Source organism: Palaemon carinicauda, chromosome 41, assembly GCF_036898095.1.
Source record: "Palaemon carinicauda isolate YSFRI2023 chromosome 41, ASM3689809v2, whole genome shotgun sequence".
Lineage (NCBI taxonomy): Eukaryota > Metazoa > Arthropoda > Malacostraca > Decapoda > Palaemonidae > Palaemon > Palaemon carinicauda.
The window spans coordinates 13,646,305-13,663,936 of NC_090765.1; the positions used below are offsets into that span (position 1 = coordinate 13,646,305).

General features: G+C 45.4%; 1 protein-coding gene across 1 annotated transcript in view; it reads left to right on the plus strand.

The window, feature by feature from the left end:
- LOC137632351 (uncharacterized) overlaps positions 1-17,632 on the plus strand; it is a 187,135-nt gene that overhangs the window by 50,545 nt on the left and 118,958 nt on the right. The gene's annotated exons all lie outside the window — the stretch shown is intronic.

Sequence of the window (17,632 nt, forward strand, 5' to 3'; positions counted from 1 at the left end):
TGGAAAATCTTCATCGAGTATGGAATAGGTCTGTAACTGCTCAATGCCCCTTTACATGAATATACAGGAAATCTTCAATGGGTAAATTGAAGGACACGAAGGGCCAGCACTTTATATGACAGACTGGAGGAACATAATCTTTTATCACAACTTCACTGGAAAATCTTTGGCAGGAAAGGAATAGGTCCGTGGCCACACAATGCAAGGACACGAAGGGTCAGCACTTTATATCACAGACTGGAGGAACATAATCTTTTATCACAACTTCACAGGAAAATCTTTGGCAGGAAAGGAATAGGTCTGTGGCCACACAATGCAAGGACACGAAGGGTCAGCACTTTATATCACAGACTGGAGGAACATAATCTTTTATCACAACTTCACAGGAAAATCTTTGGCAGGAAAGGAATAGGTCTGTGGCCACACAATGCAAGGACACGAAGGGTCAGCACTTTATATGACAGACTGGAGGAACATAATCTTTTATCACAACTTCACAGGAAAATCTTTGGCAGGAAAGGAATAGGTCTGTGGCCACACAATGCAAGGACACGAAGGGTCAGCACTTTATATCACAGACTGGAGGAACATAATCCTTTATCCTAACTTCACAGGAAAATCTTTGGCAGGAAAGGAATAGGTCTGTGGCCGCACAATGCCCCAAACAGGCCGCATCGTTACTTGCACAAAAAACTTGCCCTTTCACATATTCACTCGTTCTTTGGCAATCTTCACTTTTGTAGCAGTAAGTGGCTAGATACATATAGCTGCACACTTTGAATCTTGATCTTTTCTAATATGTCCGGTGTAATCACGTTGGGCATCTTACAGTAATCAATAACATTTCAGATTCATGTTCCATACCTTTAACATATTACCCATCACATCTGTAGATATGGATTCTATACAGTACCTCTTAGGTTAAAGTTCTTGGGTTCTCAAAACCTATGGGGAGAAGGGTATTGTGTCACCTGAAATAAAAAAAAAAACATTTATTTCGGATAGTTTTAATATTGGATTAGGGGACTATTAAGTAAACAAAATACATACATACATATACCAAAGGCACTTCCCCCAATTTTGGGGGGTAGCCGACATCAACAAAGAAACAAAACAAAAAATGGGACCTCTACTCCCTACGTTCCTCCAGCCTAATCAGGGACTCAGCCGAGTTCAGCTGGTACTGCTAGGGTGCCACAGCCCAACCTCCCACATTTCCACCACAGATGAAGCTTCATACTGCTGAGTCCCCTACTGCTGCTACCTCCGCGGTCATCTAAGGTACCGGAGGAAGCAGCAGGGCCTACCGGAACTGCGTCACAATCGCTCGCCATTCATTCCTATTTCTAGCACGCTCTCTTGCCCCTCTCACATCAATCCTCCTATCACCCAGAGCTTTCTTCACACCATCCATCCACCCAAACCTTGGCTTTCCTCTTGTACTTCTCCCATCAACTCTTGCATTCATCACCTTCTTTAGCAGACAGCCATTTTCCATTCTCTCAACATGGCCAAACCACCTCAACACATTCATAGCCACTCTAGCCGCTAACTCATTTCTTACACCCGTTCTCACCCTCACCACTTCGTTCCTAACCCTATCAACTCGAGATACACCAGCCATACTCCTCAGACACTTCATCTCAAACACATTCAATTTCTGTCTCTCCGTCACTTTCATTCCCCACAACTCCGATCCATACATCACTGGTGGTACAATCACTTTCTCATACAGAACTCTCTTTACATCCATGCCCAACCCTCTATTTTTTTACTACTCCCTTAACTGCCCCCAACACTTTGCATCCTTCATTCACTCTCTGACGTACATCTGCTTCCACTCCACCATTTGCTGCAACAACAGACCCCAAGTACTTGAACTGATCCACCTCCTCAAGTAACTCTCCATTCAACATGACATTCAACCTTGCACCACCTTCCCTTCTCGTACATCTCATAACCTTACTCTTACCCACATTAATTCTCAACTTCCTTCTCTCACACACCCTTCCAAATTCTGTCACTAGTCGGTCAAGCTTCTCTTCTGTGTCTGCTACCAGTACAGTATCATCCGCAAACAACAACTGATTTACCTCCCATTCATGATCATTCTCGCCTACCAGTTTTAATCCTCGTCCAAGCACTCGAGCATTCACCTCTCTCACCACTCCATCAACATACAAGTTAAACAACCACGGCGACATCACACATCCCTGTCTCAGCCCCACTCTCACCGGAAACCAATCGCTCACTTCATTTCCTATTCTAACACATGCTTTACTACCTTTGTAGAAACTTTTCACTGCTTGCAACAACCTTCCACCAACTCCATATAACCTCATCACATTCCACATTGCTTCCCTATCAACTCTATCATATGCTTTCTCCAGATCCATAAACGCAACATACACCTCCTTACCTTTTGCTAAATATTTCTCGCATATCTGCCTAACTGTAAAAATCTGATTCATACAACCCCTACCTCTTCTAAAACCACCCTGTACTTCCAAGATTGCATTCTCTGTTTTTAAATATTTAACTTAGCCGGTGAATATATAATAGCTGCAACTCTGTTTTTAAATATTTAACTTAGCTGGTGAATATATAATAGCTGCAACTCTGTTGCTCGACAGACACATACAGTAAAAACTCGCCAGCGATCGCTATACAGGTTGCGGTGTGCCCACCAGCGCCAACTGTCGGCCAGATACCACTCTCGATGTAAACAAAGACTCCATTTCTTCTCTGTCGACGTGTCGACAAGACGTACTTTACTCGCTGTTGAACCTGGAGTTTTTCCCATCATATTTGGTGAAGTACTTTAATGTGGTTTGAGCTTTCGCAGTACAGGTGTTTTTCTTCAAATAAATCCTTGAACTCTTTTTTGGATCGGATTAATTGTTGATGACTTAGATCGTTTTTTGGTTTTTTCCCTTGACTAATTCAAAATGGCTGACCCTTCACAAGTTCCCAAGTTCAGAAAATGTAATGCTAGGGATTGTCATAGGCGTCTTCCAAAGGCTTCTCTCGACCCTCACACTGTTTGTTCCAATTGTCGGGGTAAAACCTGTCAATTGGAAGATCGGTGTGAGGAATGCGTGGGCCTTTCGGAATTCGATTTTATCGAATTTGAGAAATATACACGCAGACTAGAGAGAGATAGGGTAAGGAGAAGTTCTTCTAGGTCGGTAGATTTTTCCTCTCCACATGCCCCTGAACCTAATTCTTCCCCTGTAGTGGTTGTTCCTAACCCCCCTCCTAGCACTCAGGAACTGTCGATGCAAGACATGATGCGTGCTATTCATGCCTTGGGGGAGAGAGTTGAGGCCTTAGCAAGTGACCGAAATCAACTCATGGCGGACGTAAAGGAACTAAAGTGCCAAAGTGCCACGGCGGAAAGTGTTAAAGTGCCTAGTGTTTCTCAAAGTGTTGTGAACAGTGTTGCGCTCGAGGGTTCGTCTGTTCGTGCCTGTCGTCCACCTAGTCCGGGACCTCTTGCAAGCTCCCAAGCCCAGGGGAGAAGCAATGTCGTACGACTCATGGGTTCGAGAGGCCTTGATCAGCGAACAGACGTTCCCTCTATGGTATCAGGCGTATATCTCCAAGATCGCCCCTACCAACGTAAGACGAGAGAGCCCATTTTTACCTCGTCGTCCGAAGGTGTTTCTCGTAAGAAACCTTGGACCAAGGTCTCCAGACCTTTAAAGCGTAAGTCGGTCCCTTCAGGACAAGTCCAACGTCCCGGTTGTAGCCACTGGGACAGTTCGGACCCGTTGCCATCATCTGATGATTGCTCGCCGCCTAAGAGAGGCAAAGTTGTGCCGTCTCAGTCGCTCACCCCGTCTGTTACCGCACCTGCTTCCGTAGACCCTAAATGGGTGTTACTGCAAGACATGCAGTCCAAGCTTGCGTCCTTGATGGAGGACTACAATGCGGAGAAGGTTGCCATTGAACCTACTGGCCATCAACCATCCAAGCGGTCTGTTGTGCGTCCTGTTGACGTTGAGGTAGCTTTCTCGCGTCAACCAGTTGGGGTAGTACCTCCACCGATTCGACCCAGTGTGGATTTCCAGCCGCACGTTGACGTTAGGCAACGCACGGATGTGGTTGGTGACGTTCAGGACGTTCATCAACCATCAGAGTTGACTTGTTTTGACGCGGTGCGTCAACCTCCGCAACCCGGTATGGTGTTGACTGCACAACCCAGACGGTCTAAACAGTCTCGGGTGGACGCTGTGCGTCCTCGCGCACCTGTGGTTGTTGACAGTTCCCAGACTGTTCAGCAGTTCCATGACGCTGCGTCCGGCTCCGTCACGCATGCACCAGTGCGACCGGACTCGGCGAGTCAAACGTTGCCCACACCTTTGCCGTTTTCTCATCAGTTATCGGATGAGGAACTGTCAGATGAGGACGTTGCTGAACCACATCCTGAGGATCAACCTTCAGAACTTGATGAGCCTAAAGCAGTTCAACCATCCTTGGACTTTAGAAAAGTCATGGCTGTGTTTAAGGAGTTGTTCCCTGACTACTTTATTTCTGTGGCTCCTCGTTCGCCGCCGTCAGAGTTTGTCTTAGGCGTTCCTACTACCATGCCTGCCTTTACTAAACTCGTTCTCTCTCGCTCATCCAAGAGAGCTTTACGGCTGTTGGGCGATTGGTTAGAGACCAAGAGGAGTTTAGGGAAGACAGCATTTGCCTTCCCCCCATCTAAACTCTCGTCTAGATCGAGCGTCTGGTATGCCACGGGAGAAGTTCTCGGCTTGGGAGTTCCTGCCTCTGCCCAGGGCGACTTCTCAAGTCTTGTAGACTCTCCCCGCCGCCTTGCCATGAGACGCTCGAAGATTTGTTGGTCACCCTCGGACCTGGACCACCTTCTTAAAGGTATATTTAGGGCGTTCGAAGTCTTTAACTTCCTAGACTGGTGTTTAGGAGCCCTGAGTAGGAAAATCTCTTCTGCTGATAAGGATGTTTCCTTACTCATTATGTCCTGCATGGACAAGGCCGTCCGTGAGGGTTCCAACGAACTTGCCGCTTCATTCACGTCCGGAGTCCTGAAGAAACGAGAGTCTCTATGTTCTTTCCTGTCTGCTGGAGTGACGCCATGCCAAAGATCTGAGCTACTCTTTGCGCCCTTGTCCAAGTGCCTGTTTCCTGAAGTCTTGGTTAAGGAAATTGCCTTGTCTTTAGTGCAGAAGGACACCCACGATCTAGTTGCGTCCTCGGCTCGCAAAGCTCCCCCTTTGCCTGCATTGTCTGCTAGACCTAGGATAGACACTCCAGCGTCTCGGTTTATCCCGCCCTTTCATGGCAGAGCCTCCAGCAGGGGAGGTGCTCGTGCCGAAGGGAAGAGAGGGAAGAGAAAAGGATCCAAGTCCTCTAAGGGCAGAGTCTGACTGCCCGCAACTTCAGACAGCAGTAGGTGCCAGACTCAAGAACTTCTGGCAAGCCTGGGAGAAGAGAGGCGCAGATCAACAATCTGTGAGGATGCTCAGAGAGGGGTACAAAATCCCTTTTGTACGCAAACCCCCTCTAGCGACGTCCCCCATCGATCTCTCTCCCAGGTACAGAGAGGAAGAAAAGAGTCAAGCCCTGAAACTGGAAGTGTCTCTTTTGCTAGAGAAGGGAGCGGTGGTCAAAGTCTCGGACCTTCAATCACCGGGGTTTTACAACCGTCTCTTCCTAGTATCAAAGAAGACAGGAGGTTGGAGACCGGTGCTAGACGTCAGTGCTCTGAATGTCTTTGTCACAAAGACGAAGTTCACCATGGAGACCACAAAGTCAGTCTTAGCAGCGGTCAGAAAGGAAGACTGGATGGTCTCTCTAGACCTAAGGGACGCCTACTTCCACATCCCCATTCACTCAGACTCCCAACCCTTTCTGAGATTCGTCTTCGAAGATGTGGTGTACCAGTTTCGGGCCCTGTGCTTTGGCCTAAGCACAGCTCCTCTCGTGTTTACGAGGCTTATGAGGAATGTGGCAAAATTCCTCCACTTATCGGACATCCGAGCCTCCCTTTATTTGGATGACTGGCTTCTCAGAGCCTCTTCCATTCGTCGCTGTCTGAAGGATCTCAATTGGACTCTAGATCTGACCAAGGAATTGGGACTCCTAGTCAATTTGGAAAAGTCACAGCTGGTCCCATCCCAAACTATTCTGTATTTAGGGATGGAGATTCACAGTCAAGTTTTTCGGGCTTTTCCGTCGGCCCCCAGAATAGATCAAGCCCTGCTCTCCATCCAGAAGATGCTGAAGAAAGAACGCTGCTCAGTCAGGCTGTGGATGAGTCTGGTAGGGACGCTGTCATCCCTGGAGCAATTTGTCTCGCTAGGAAGGCTACACCTCCGTCCTCTTCAATTCCATCTGGCTTTTCACAGGAAAAAGGATAAGACGTTAGAGGCGGTCTCGATCCCGATTTCCGAAAGATAAAGTCTTGTCTAACTTGGTGGAAGGACAATATCAGCCTACGAGAGGGTCTTCCCCTGGCAGTTCAGATACCCAACCACGTTCTCTTCTCGGACGCATCGGACTTGGGCTGGGGCGCGACGCTGGACGGTCGGGAATGTTCAGGTCTGTGGAACTCGAGTCAGAGGAGCATGCATATCAACAGCAAGGAGCTTTTGGCGGTTCATCTGGCCTTGAGAAGCTTCGAGAATCTCCTTCGAGGCAAAGTGGTGGAGGTAAACTCGGACAACACCACGGCCTTGGCGTACATTTCCAAACAGGGAGGTACCCACTCACTGACGTTGTACGAGATCGCAAGTGACCTGCTCATCTGGTCAAAAGATCGAGGCATCTCCCTAGTAACGAGGTTCATCCAGGGCGACTTGAACGTCCTAGCAGATTGTCTCAGTCGGAAAGGTCAAGTAATTCCAACCGAATGGACCCTCCACAAGGATGTGTGCAAGAGACTTTGGGCGACTTGGGGTCAACCCACCATAGATCTCTTTGCAACCTCGCTGACCAAGAGGCTTCCAATCTATTGCTCTCCAGTCCCGGACCCAGCAGCAATACATATAGATGCCTTCCTCCTAGATTGGTCACATCTGGATCTTTACGCATTCCCACCATTCAAGATTGTCAACAAGGTACTGCAGAAATTCGCCTCTCACGAAGGGACAAGGTTGACGTTAGTTGCTCCCCTCTGGCCCGCGAGAGAATGGTTCACCGAGGTACTTCGATGGTTAGTAGACGTTCCCAGAAGTCTTCCTCTAAGAGTAGACCTTCTACGTCAGCCACACGTAAAGAAGGTACACCAAAGCCTCCACGCTCTTCGTCTGACTGCCTTCAGACTATCGAAAGACTCTCGAGAGCTAGAGGCTTTTCGAAGGAGGCAGCCAGTGCGATTGCTAGAGCAAGGAGAGCGTCTACCATTAGAGTCTACCAATCGAAGTGGGAAGTCTTCCGAGACTGGTGCAAGTCATTTTCCGTATCCTCGACCAGTACCTCTGTAGCCCAAATAGCCGATTTTCTCTTATACCTGAGAAAAGGACGATCCCTGTCAGCTCCCACTATCAAGGGCTACAGAAGCATGTTGGCCTCGGTCTTCCGGCATAGAGGCTTAGATCTTTCCAACAATAAAGATCTGCAAGACCTCCTTAAGTCTTTCGAGACCACTAAGGAGCGTCGTTTGGCTACTCCTGGGTGGAATTTTGACGTGGTCCTAAGATTCCTCATGTCAGACAGGTTTGAGCCTTTACAGTCAGCCTCCCTGAAAGACCTCACTTTTAAGACTCTTTTCCTGGTATGCTTAGCCTCGGCTAAAAGAGTCAGTGAGCTTCATGCCTTCAGCATGAACATCGGGTTTTCGTCAGAAAAAGCTACTTGTTCTCTGCAACTTGGTTTCCTAGCCAAAAATGAGCTACCTTGTCGTCCTTGGCCTAAATCTTTCGATATTCCTAGCTTATCGGAGATCGTAGGCAATGAACTAGAAAGAGTCTTATGCCCTGTTAGAGCTCTTAAGTTCTACTTAGCTCGTACTAAACCTTTACGAGGCCAATCTGAAGCGTTATGGTGTTCGGTTAAGAAACCATCCTTGCCTATGTCAAAGAATGCTTTGTCATATTTTATCAGATTGCTAATACGAGAAGCTCATTCACACTTGAGTGAGGAAGACCGATCTTTGCTTAAGGTTAAGACGCACGAGGTTAGAGCTGTAGCAACTTCCGTGGCCTTTAAGCAAAATAGATCGCTGCAAAGTATCATGGACGCAACCTATTGGAGAAGCAAGTCAGTGTTCGCGTCATTTTACTTGAAAGATGTCCAGTCTCTTTACGAGAACTGCTACACACTGGGACCATTCGTAGCAGCGAGTGCAGTAGTGGGTGAGGGCTCAACCACTACAATTCCCTAATTCCATATCCTTTTAATCTGTCTCTTGAAATGTTTTAATGTTGTTTTTATGGGTTGTCCGGAAGGCTAAGAAGCCTTTCGCATCCTGGTTGATTTGGCGGGTGGTCAAAGTCATTTCTTGAGAGCGCCCAGATTAGGGGTTTGATGAGGTCCTGTTGTATGGGTTGCAGCCCTTGATACTTCAGCTCCTGGGGGTCTGTCAGCATCCTAAGAGGATCGCTGGGCTCCGTAAGGAAGACGTACTTACAAGGCAGAGTAATCGTCTAAGTCGACTTCCTTACCAGGTACCTATTTATTTTGGTTTTGTTATATTGATAACTGTCAAAATGAAATAAAAAACTCTTAGCTTATACGATGTAAACATATTTAACTCTGGTCTCTACCCACCTCCTTGGGTGTGAATCAGCTATTATATATTCACCGGCTAAGTTAAATATTTAAAAATGATATTTTAATTATAAAATAAATTTTTGAATATACTTACCCGGTGAATATATAAATTAAACGACCCTCCCTTCCTCCCCAATAGAGACGCAGTGGGATGAGAAGAAATTGAGTCTTTGTTTACATCGAGAGTGGTATCTGGCCGACAGTTGGCGCTGGTGGGCACACCCGCAACCTGTATAGCGATCGCTGGCGAGTTTTTACTATATGTGTCTGTCGAGCAACAGAGTTGCAGCTATTATATATTCACCGGGTAAGTATATTCAAAAATTTATTTTATAATTAAAATATCATTTTATCCTTAATCCTATTAATCATTACTCTACCATACACTTTTCCAACTACACTCAACAAACTAATACCTCTTGAATTACAACACTCATGCACATCTCCCTTACCCTTATATAGTGGTACAATACATGCACAGACCCAATCTACTGGTACCATTGACAACACAAAACACACATTAAACAATCTCACCAACCATTCAAGTACAGTCACACCCCCTTCCTTCAACATCTCAGCTTTCACACCATCCATACCAGATGCTTTTCCTACTCTCGTTTCATCTAGTGCTCTCCTCACTTCCTCTATTGTAATCTCTCTCTCATTCTCATCTCCCATCACTGGCACCTCAACACCTGGAACAGCAATTATATCTGCCTCCCTATCATCCTCAACATTCAGCAAACTTTCAAAATATTCCGCCCACCTTTTCCTTGCCTCCTCTCCTTTTAACAACCTTCCATTTCCATCTTTCACTGTCTCTTCAATTCTTGCGCCGGCCTTCCTTACTCTCTTCACTTCTTTCCAAAACTTCTTCTTATTCTCTTCATATGACTGACCCAGTCCCTGACCCCACCTCAGGTCAGCTGCCCTCTTTGCCTCAGGTACCTTGCGCTTTACTTCCACCTTTTTCTCTCTATATTTTTCATACTTCTCTATACTATTACTCTGCAGCCATTCTTCAAAAGCCCTCTTTTTCTCTTCCACTTTTACCTTCACTCCTTCATTCCACCATTCACTGCCCTTCCTCATGCTGCCTCCAACAACCTTCTTTCCACATACATCACTTGCAATCCCAACAAAATTTTCTTTTGCTAACTTCCACTCCTCCTCTAAATTACCAGTTTCTCTTACTCTCACCTCATCATATGCCATTTTCAACCTTTCCTGATATTTACTTTTTACGTCCGGTTTTATTAGCTCTTCAACCCTCACTAGCTCCCTTTTACATCCACCTACTCTATTCCCCCACTCTTTTGCTACAACTAATTTTCCTTCCACCAAAAAATGATCAGACATACCGTTAGCCATACCCCTAAACACGTGCACGTCTTTCAATCTTCCAAACATTCTTTTAGTTATCAACACATAATCCATTAATGATAAATTTTTTCAATACAAACTCTATTATGTTACCAGCAGTTTTTTGCCCCTCCCTCTTGTTGTTGGAAGCAAGCTTAAGAGAAGTCAAGCAGGGTTCTGGTCCTTTACTCTTGTCTTGGGGAAGCGTAGTTCCCCCTCTCTTTTTCCCTTGGTACACCAGGCGCGATCCCGTGGATGGGACCAGTTGGTCACTAATTTGTGGTGATAGGGCCTCCCGCTTTTATTGGCACCGGAGTCGTCTTTGAGACATTTGGTAGTACTTGTACTGGCTATTGTCTGGTTTTGTGTAGACACTCCCTTTGGACTCTCGCTGTAGGCCAGTCTGTCCAGCTATGAACTCATCTTTGGGTTGCCCAGCTTGTCTTGTCAGTAAAACTGGTTAGTTATTAAGTTCAGGTCATTGGTTTCTTGCATTTCTTCTCATTCCTCCTATTGTGCCCTGGTCTAAAAGGGGATCTTTTTCCAGATCCCTCCTCCACATCTTTGTGGATAATTGGACTAGATAAATGATCTTCAGGTAAAATTTATTATTATGGAATTTTCATTATAAAATTATTAGTAATATTTACCTGGATAATTTGGCTAGTCCCACTTGTTCCCCACATCTGTTAGGTTACAACTAATAGTGAAGACAATGGACAAATGGTTAAGCTGGCAGTGCTGCCGATAGGGGGACAGACTAGGAGGTGGTAGGGTTGCCAATGTGATTAAAATTTGGGTGGGTTTTGGAGATTCATTGCTAGCTAAATTATCCTCGTACCAGAAATTTTGATTTTGTTATGAAAATCTAATTTTTCATAAAAATACTAGCTCGAGACCCTTAAATTTTTATTTTTAAATATTTAACTTAGCCGGTGAATATATAATAGCTGCAACTCTGCGGCTCGACAGAAAACACACTCAAAAAACTCGCGAGCGATCGCTATGAAGGTTGCGGGTGTGCCCACCAGCGCCAACTGTCGGCCAGATACACTCTTGCATGTAAACAAAACCTTCAATTCTTCTCTGTCGACGTTGACGACAAGACGTATCAATACTCGCTGTAGAACCTGGAGTTTTCTCAACATATTTGGTGAAGTACTTCATTTTGGTTTGAGCTTTCGCAGTGCAGGTGTTTTATCTTCATCTTAAATCTTGAACTCGTTTTTGGGTAGATTTAATTTTTGATGACAAGAGAGAGTATGGACTTTCTTTAACTTTTAAATGGCCGACCCTTCCCTTAGACGGAAGTGTGTTTTAGGCTTTTAGCAATTATCTTATCACGTTATAAATTAATTATAGATTTTCCTCTATATATTTTATATCTCAACCGCCTTTATTAGGCCTCTTCGATTAGCTTTCCATTTATAATAAACATCAAAATAAATTTTAATGATTTGTTTATATGCGACCTTTCCTGAGAGTAGGCGGTCCTAACTTGGAAACCGAAGTTAAACAACGTTGAGCCATTTTCAATCGTAAATAACTTTTACAGAGCTAATGATTTAAAACTTATTAAATTAAATATTTTTAGTAAATATTTTATGATAGTTTTTTTCTTTGAATAGTCTTCGTACTGTTTCAAAGATGAACTAACGTTTAGTTTATTTATGCCACGGAGTTTGCGCTCTATCGTTACGATAGAGAGAGAGAGTATCACGGTTTCACTTTGCAGAAAGAGTAAATCGATTCTGACGTTTTGTTCTTTTTTCTTTCAAAGCTTAAATGTTTTAAAGACAATTTTAAAGGAACTTTTAATTGAAAAACCTTTCAGTTTTTTCCTTTGGTCAAATAACCTGTTTATTGACGAAAGGTAAGTGGGCTCTTCTCTTCGATGCGAAATCGAGAGAGAGAGAGAGAGAGAGAGACGGAGAGAGAGAGAGGAGAGAGTACGTTCCGATCTTTATCTCGTCCCAAGCGAGTAACGTTGTTCTCGAGTTACTCTCGTCCCTAGTCTCTGTACGGGGAGAAAGGATAAAACGTTTTTAGTTTTTATTCTCGTCCCAAGGCACTGTACGGTGAGAGATTGAAAACGTAGTTTTGAATGAACTAGTGTTTAGTCTCTTCCCCAGCCACTGATTTTTTTATCTTAAAATATGTTTACTGTTTTTTGCTGGTATTAATGTGCTTACATTATACGACTGATTTCGCAATTACAACCTTTTGATGAGGGTAGAATTGCGTGCTTCAGGTAGAAATCAGTTTTATTCATACCTAATGTGAATTGTTAAAAAATTCGATTTCAGTGAAATAAGTGCAAAACAGAAAATCGTAGTGATAAAGTGATATTGCGCAAAGTGTTATCAGTGTTGCGACCGAGGGTTCGTCTGTTCGTGCCTGTCGTTCGCCTAGTCCGGGACCTCTTGCAAGCTCCTAAGCCCAGGGGAGAAGTAATGTCGTACGACTTATGGGTTCGAGAGGCCTTGATCAGCGAACAGACGTTCCCTCTATGGTATCAGGTGTATCTTACCAAGATCACCCCTACCATAAGGCGAGAGAGACGATTTTCTACTCGTCATCCGAAGGCTTTTCGCATAAGAAACCGTGGAACAAGGTTTCGAGGCCCTTTAAGCGAAAGTCAGTCCTTTCAGGACAGGTCCAGCGTCCTGGTTTTAACTTTTAGGACAGCTCTGACCCTATGCAGTCATCGGAAGACTGCTCGCCGCCTAACAAAAGCGTAACACAGACTCCGAGAGTCTTTTTGTAGGCAAGGTTTTGCGGTCACAGACGTTACCCTCGTCTCTTACCGCAACCATTCCCGTTGATCCTAAGTGGGTTGTACGGCAAGACATGCAGAATAAGCTTGCCTCCCTTATGGAAGACTATTCTGCCGATAAGTCCGTTGAGCCTAGTCGTTTATCTCATCGAGATCCTAGCCTTCAGCTACCCTAACGTTCCTTTGTGCGTCCTGTTGACGTTGGCGTAGCCAAGTCACGTCAGTCAGGTTGTTTAGAACCACACTCGATGCGGTCTCGTGTGGATTTTCAGCCACTTTTGGACGTTAGGCAACTTGCTGATGCTCCTGTTGACGTTCAGGACGTTCGCTAACAATCGGAGTTGACTTGTTTTGACGCTGAGCGTCAACCTCCGCATTCTAGAGTTGTTTTGACTGCTCAGTCTAGGCGGTCAAAGCAGTCTCGAGTGGACGCTGTGCGTCCTCATGCACCTGTTGTTGTTGACAGTTCACAGACTGTCAAGCAGTTACATGACGTTGCGTCCTGGTCTCACGCACCTGTTGTTGTTGACAGTTCACAGACTGTCAAGCAGTTACATGACGTTGCGTCCTGGTCCGCTACTAATGCAGCAGTGCGTGTGGACTCTGCTTGTAAAGCATTGCCACCACGGTAGGTCTCTCCCTTGCTTGAGACTCGGCTATTGTCGGACAAGGTTCCTTCAGATGAGGAAGTTGCTGTTCCCCCTCCTACTGATATTCCCTTGAGGACTCTGTCAGACGGAGAGGAGCCTAAAGCTGCTTAGCCCTCTATGGACTTTAAATAAATCATGCTGATTTTTAAGGATCTTTGTCCGGATCTTTTTGTAACTGCTGCTCCTCGTTCGCCTAAACGTCAGAGCTTACACTAGGCCTAGCTACTTCGAAGCCGTTGTTTTATAAGCTAGTGCTCTCTCGCTTTTCTAAGAGAGCTTTACGTTTGCTAGGCGACTGGTTTATCACCAGGAGGAGTTTGGGGGAGACAGCCTTTGCTTTCCCTTCTTTTAAACTGGCTTATAGAGCGAGAGTCTGATATGACACGAGAGAAGTTCTCGGCTTGGGAGTTCCTGCCTCTGCCCAGATAGACTTCTCAAACCTCATAGACTCTCCCTGGCGCCTGGCCAGGAGACGCTCCAAGATTTTACAGGTCGACTTCACAGCTATTTTCGAGCCTTCGAAGTTTTGCTGTACAATTATGTCATGCATAAACAAGGCTTTCAGGGATGGCTCCAATGATCTGACAGCCACGTTCTCTGCAGGAACAAGTCCCTCAGGGATGGCTCCATGATTTGGCAGCCATGTTCACTGCAGGAGTACGTAAGAGGCAAGTGCGCTCAATGTGTTCATTGTCAAGACAAACTTCACGATGAAGTCTACCAGGCTGTCTTGACAGCATTTATGGAAGGCGACTGGATGATCTCTCTCGACCTTCAGGAGGCATACTTCCACATTCCTATACACCCGGATTCCCAACCGTTTCTGAGGTTTGTTTACAGGAATGTGGGGTACCAGTTTCGAGCCCTGTGCTTTGGCCTCAGTCCTGCGCCTCTTGTGTTTACGAGGCTCATGAGGAATGTGGCAAAATCCCTCCATCTATCGGGGATCCGAGCCTCCCTGTACTTGGACGACTGGCTTCTCAGAGCATCGTCCAGTCTTCGCTGTCTGCAGGATCTACATTGGACGTTGAGTCTGGCCAGGGAGTTGGGACTTTTGGTCAACCTAAAAGTCCCAACTGATCCCATCCCAGATTATTCTATATTTGGGGATGGAGATTCGCAGTCAAGCCCTGCTCGAAATCCAACTAATGCTGAAACGAAACGTTTATTCAGTCAGGAGTTGGAACAGTCTCGTAGGGACTCTCTCATCCCTGGAGCAGTTTGTCTCACTAGGGAGACTACACATGCCTCTCCGGTTCCATCTAGCTTCTCACTGGAACTAGAGACGGTATCATTCCCAGTCTCCGAACCAGTAAAGACATGCCTGAAATGGTGGGACAGCAATATCAGTCTGACAGAGGGACTATCCCTAGCAGTCAAGAACCCAAACCACGTGTTGTCCTCAGACGCGTCGGATTTGGGTTGGGGTGCGACCCTGGTCGGTCAGGAATGCTTAGGTCTGTGGACCTCAAGTCAGAAGAGCATGCACATCAACGGCAAGGAGCTATTAGCAGTCCACTTGGCCTTGATGATATTAGAAAGCTTCTTCGAAACTTAGTGGTAGAGGCAACTCAGACAACACCACAACTTTGGCGTACATCTCCAAGCAAGGAGGCACACACTCCTTCACGCTGCTCGAGATCGCAAGGGACCTTCTCTTATGGTCAAGAATTCGAGGCATCTCCCTGTTGACGAGATTCATCCAGGGGGATTTGAACGTCTTGGCAGACTGTCTCAGTCGGAGGGGTCAGGTGATACCCACGGAATGGACCCTCCACAATGACGTGGGCAAGAGTCTTTGGGCTACTTGGGGTCAACCCACCATAGACCTCTTTGCCTCCTCGTTGACCAAAAGGTTACCAATCTATTGCTCTCCAGTCCTAGATACAGAAGCAATCTACATAGACGCGTTTCTACTGGATTGGTCTTTTCTGGACTTATATGCATTCCCACCATTCAAGATAGTCAACAAGGTACTGCAGAAGTTCGTCTCTCACGAAGGGACAAGGTTGACGTTGGTTGCTACCCTCTGGCCCGCGAGAGAGTGGTGCACCGAGGTACTTCAATGGCTGGTAGACTTTCCAAGAAGTCTTCCTCTAACGGTAGATCTGTTACGTCAGCCCCACGTAAAGAATGTCCATCAAAGCCTCCCCGCTCTTCGTCTGACTGCCTTCAGACTATCGAAAGACTCTCAAGAGCTAGAGGCTTTTCGAAGGAGGCAGCCAGTGCGATTGCAAGAGCTAGGAGAGCTTCTACCATTAGAGTATACCAGTCGAAGTGGGAAGTCTTTCGAGACTGGTGCAAGTCAGCATCTGTGTCCTCGTCCAGTACCTCTGTAGCCCAAATCGCAGATTTTCTTTTACATCTGAGAAAGGTTCACTCCCTTTCAGCTCCCACAATTAAGGGCTACAGGAGCATGTTGGCTTCGGTCTTTCGACATAGAGGCTTAGATCTTTCCAACAATAAAGATCTCCAAGATCTCCTTAAGTCTTTCGAGACCTCTAAGGAACGTCGTTTGGCAACTCCTGGATGGAACTTAGACGTGGTCCTAAGGTTCCTCATGTCAGACAGGTTTGAGCCATTACATTCAGCCTCCCTGAAGGATCTCACCCTCAAGACACTTTTCCTAGTGTGCTTGGCTTCGGCTAAAAGTGTCAATGAACTTCATGCCTTCAGTAAGAACATCGGCTTTTCTACAGAAAAAAGCCACTTGTTCACTTCAACTTGGTTTCCTGGCCAAAAAATGAACTGCCTTCTCGTCCTTGGCCTAAATCTTTTGATATTCCTTGCTTATCAGAGATCGTAGGCAACGAACTGGAAAGAGTATTATGTCCTGTTAGAGCTCTTAAGTTCGATTTAGCTCGTATTAAGTCATTACGAGGGAAATCTGAGGTATTATGGTGCTCAGTTAAGAAACCTTCATTGCTTATGTCAAAGAATGCTTTGTCATATTTTATCAGATTTTTTTAATACGAGAAGTTCATTCTCACTTGAATGAGAAAGACCGATGTTTGCTTAAGGTTAAGACGCACGAAGTTAGAGATATAGCAACCTCCGTGGCCTTCAAGCAAAATAAATCTCTGCAAAGTATTATGGACGCGACTTTTTGGAGAAGCAAGTCAGTGTTCGTGTCATTTTACTTAAAAGATGTCCAGACTCTTTACGAGGACTGCTACACACTTGGTCCATTCGTTGCAGCGAGTGCAGTAGTGGGTGAGGGTTCTACCACTACACTTCCCTAATTCCAATATCCTTTTAATCTGTCTCTTGAAATGTTTTTAATATTGTTTTATGGGTTGTTCGGAAGGCTAAGAAGCCTTTCGCATCCTGGTTGATTTGGCGGGTGGTCAAAGTCATTTCTTGAGAGCGCCCAGATTAGGGGTTTGATGAGGTCCTGTTGTATGGGTTGCAACCCTTGAAACTTCAGCTCCTGGGAGTCTTTCAGCATCCTAGGAGGATCGCTGGGCTCCGTGAAGAAGACAGACTTACTAGGCAGAGTAATCGTCTAAGTCAACTTCCTTACCAGGTACCTATATATTTTGGTTTAGTTATATTGATAACTGTCAAAATGAAAAAACTCTTAGCTTATACGCTGTAAACTTAATTAACTCTGGTCTCTACCCACCGCCTTGGGTGTGAATCAGCTATTATATATTCACCGGCTAAGTTAAATATTTAAAAATGATATTTTAATTATAAAATAAATTTTTGAATATACTTACCCGGTGAATATATAAATTAAATGACCCTCCCTTCCTCCCCAATAGAGACGCAGCGGGACGAGAAGAATTCAAGGTTTTGTTTACATGCAAGAGTGGTATCTGGCCGACAGTTGGCGCTGGTGGGCACACCCGCAACCTTCATAGCGATCGCTCGCGAGTTTTTTAAGTGTGTTTTCTGTCGAGCCGCAGAGTTGCAGCTATTATATATTCACCGGGTAAGTATATTCAAAAATTTATTTTATAATTAAAATATCATTTTATTGTCAAAATTTAATTTTCCCTAACAGTACAAGCTTGAGTCCTTTACTCATACTTTCCTGCCATCACCAACCTCCTAGAAAGTCTCGGCTTCAGTCGAAGTGGTTTATTAGTGAGCAAGCTGG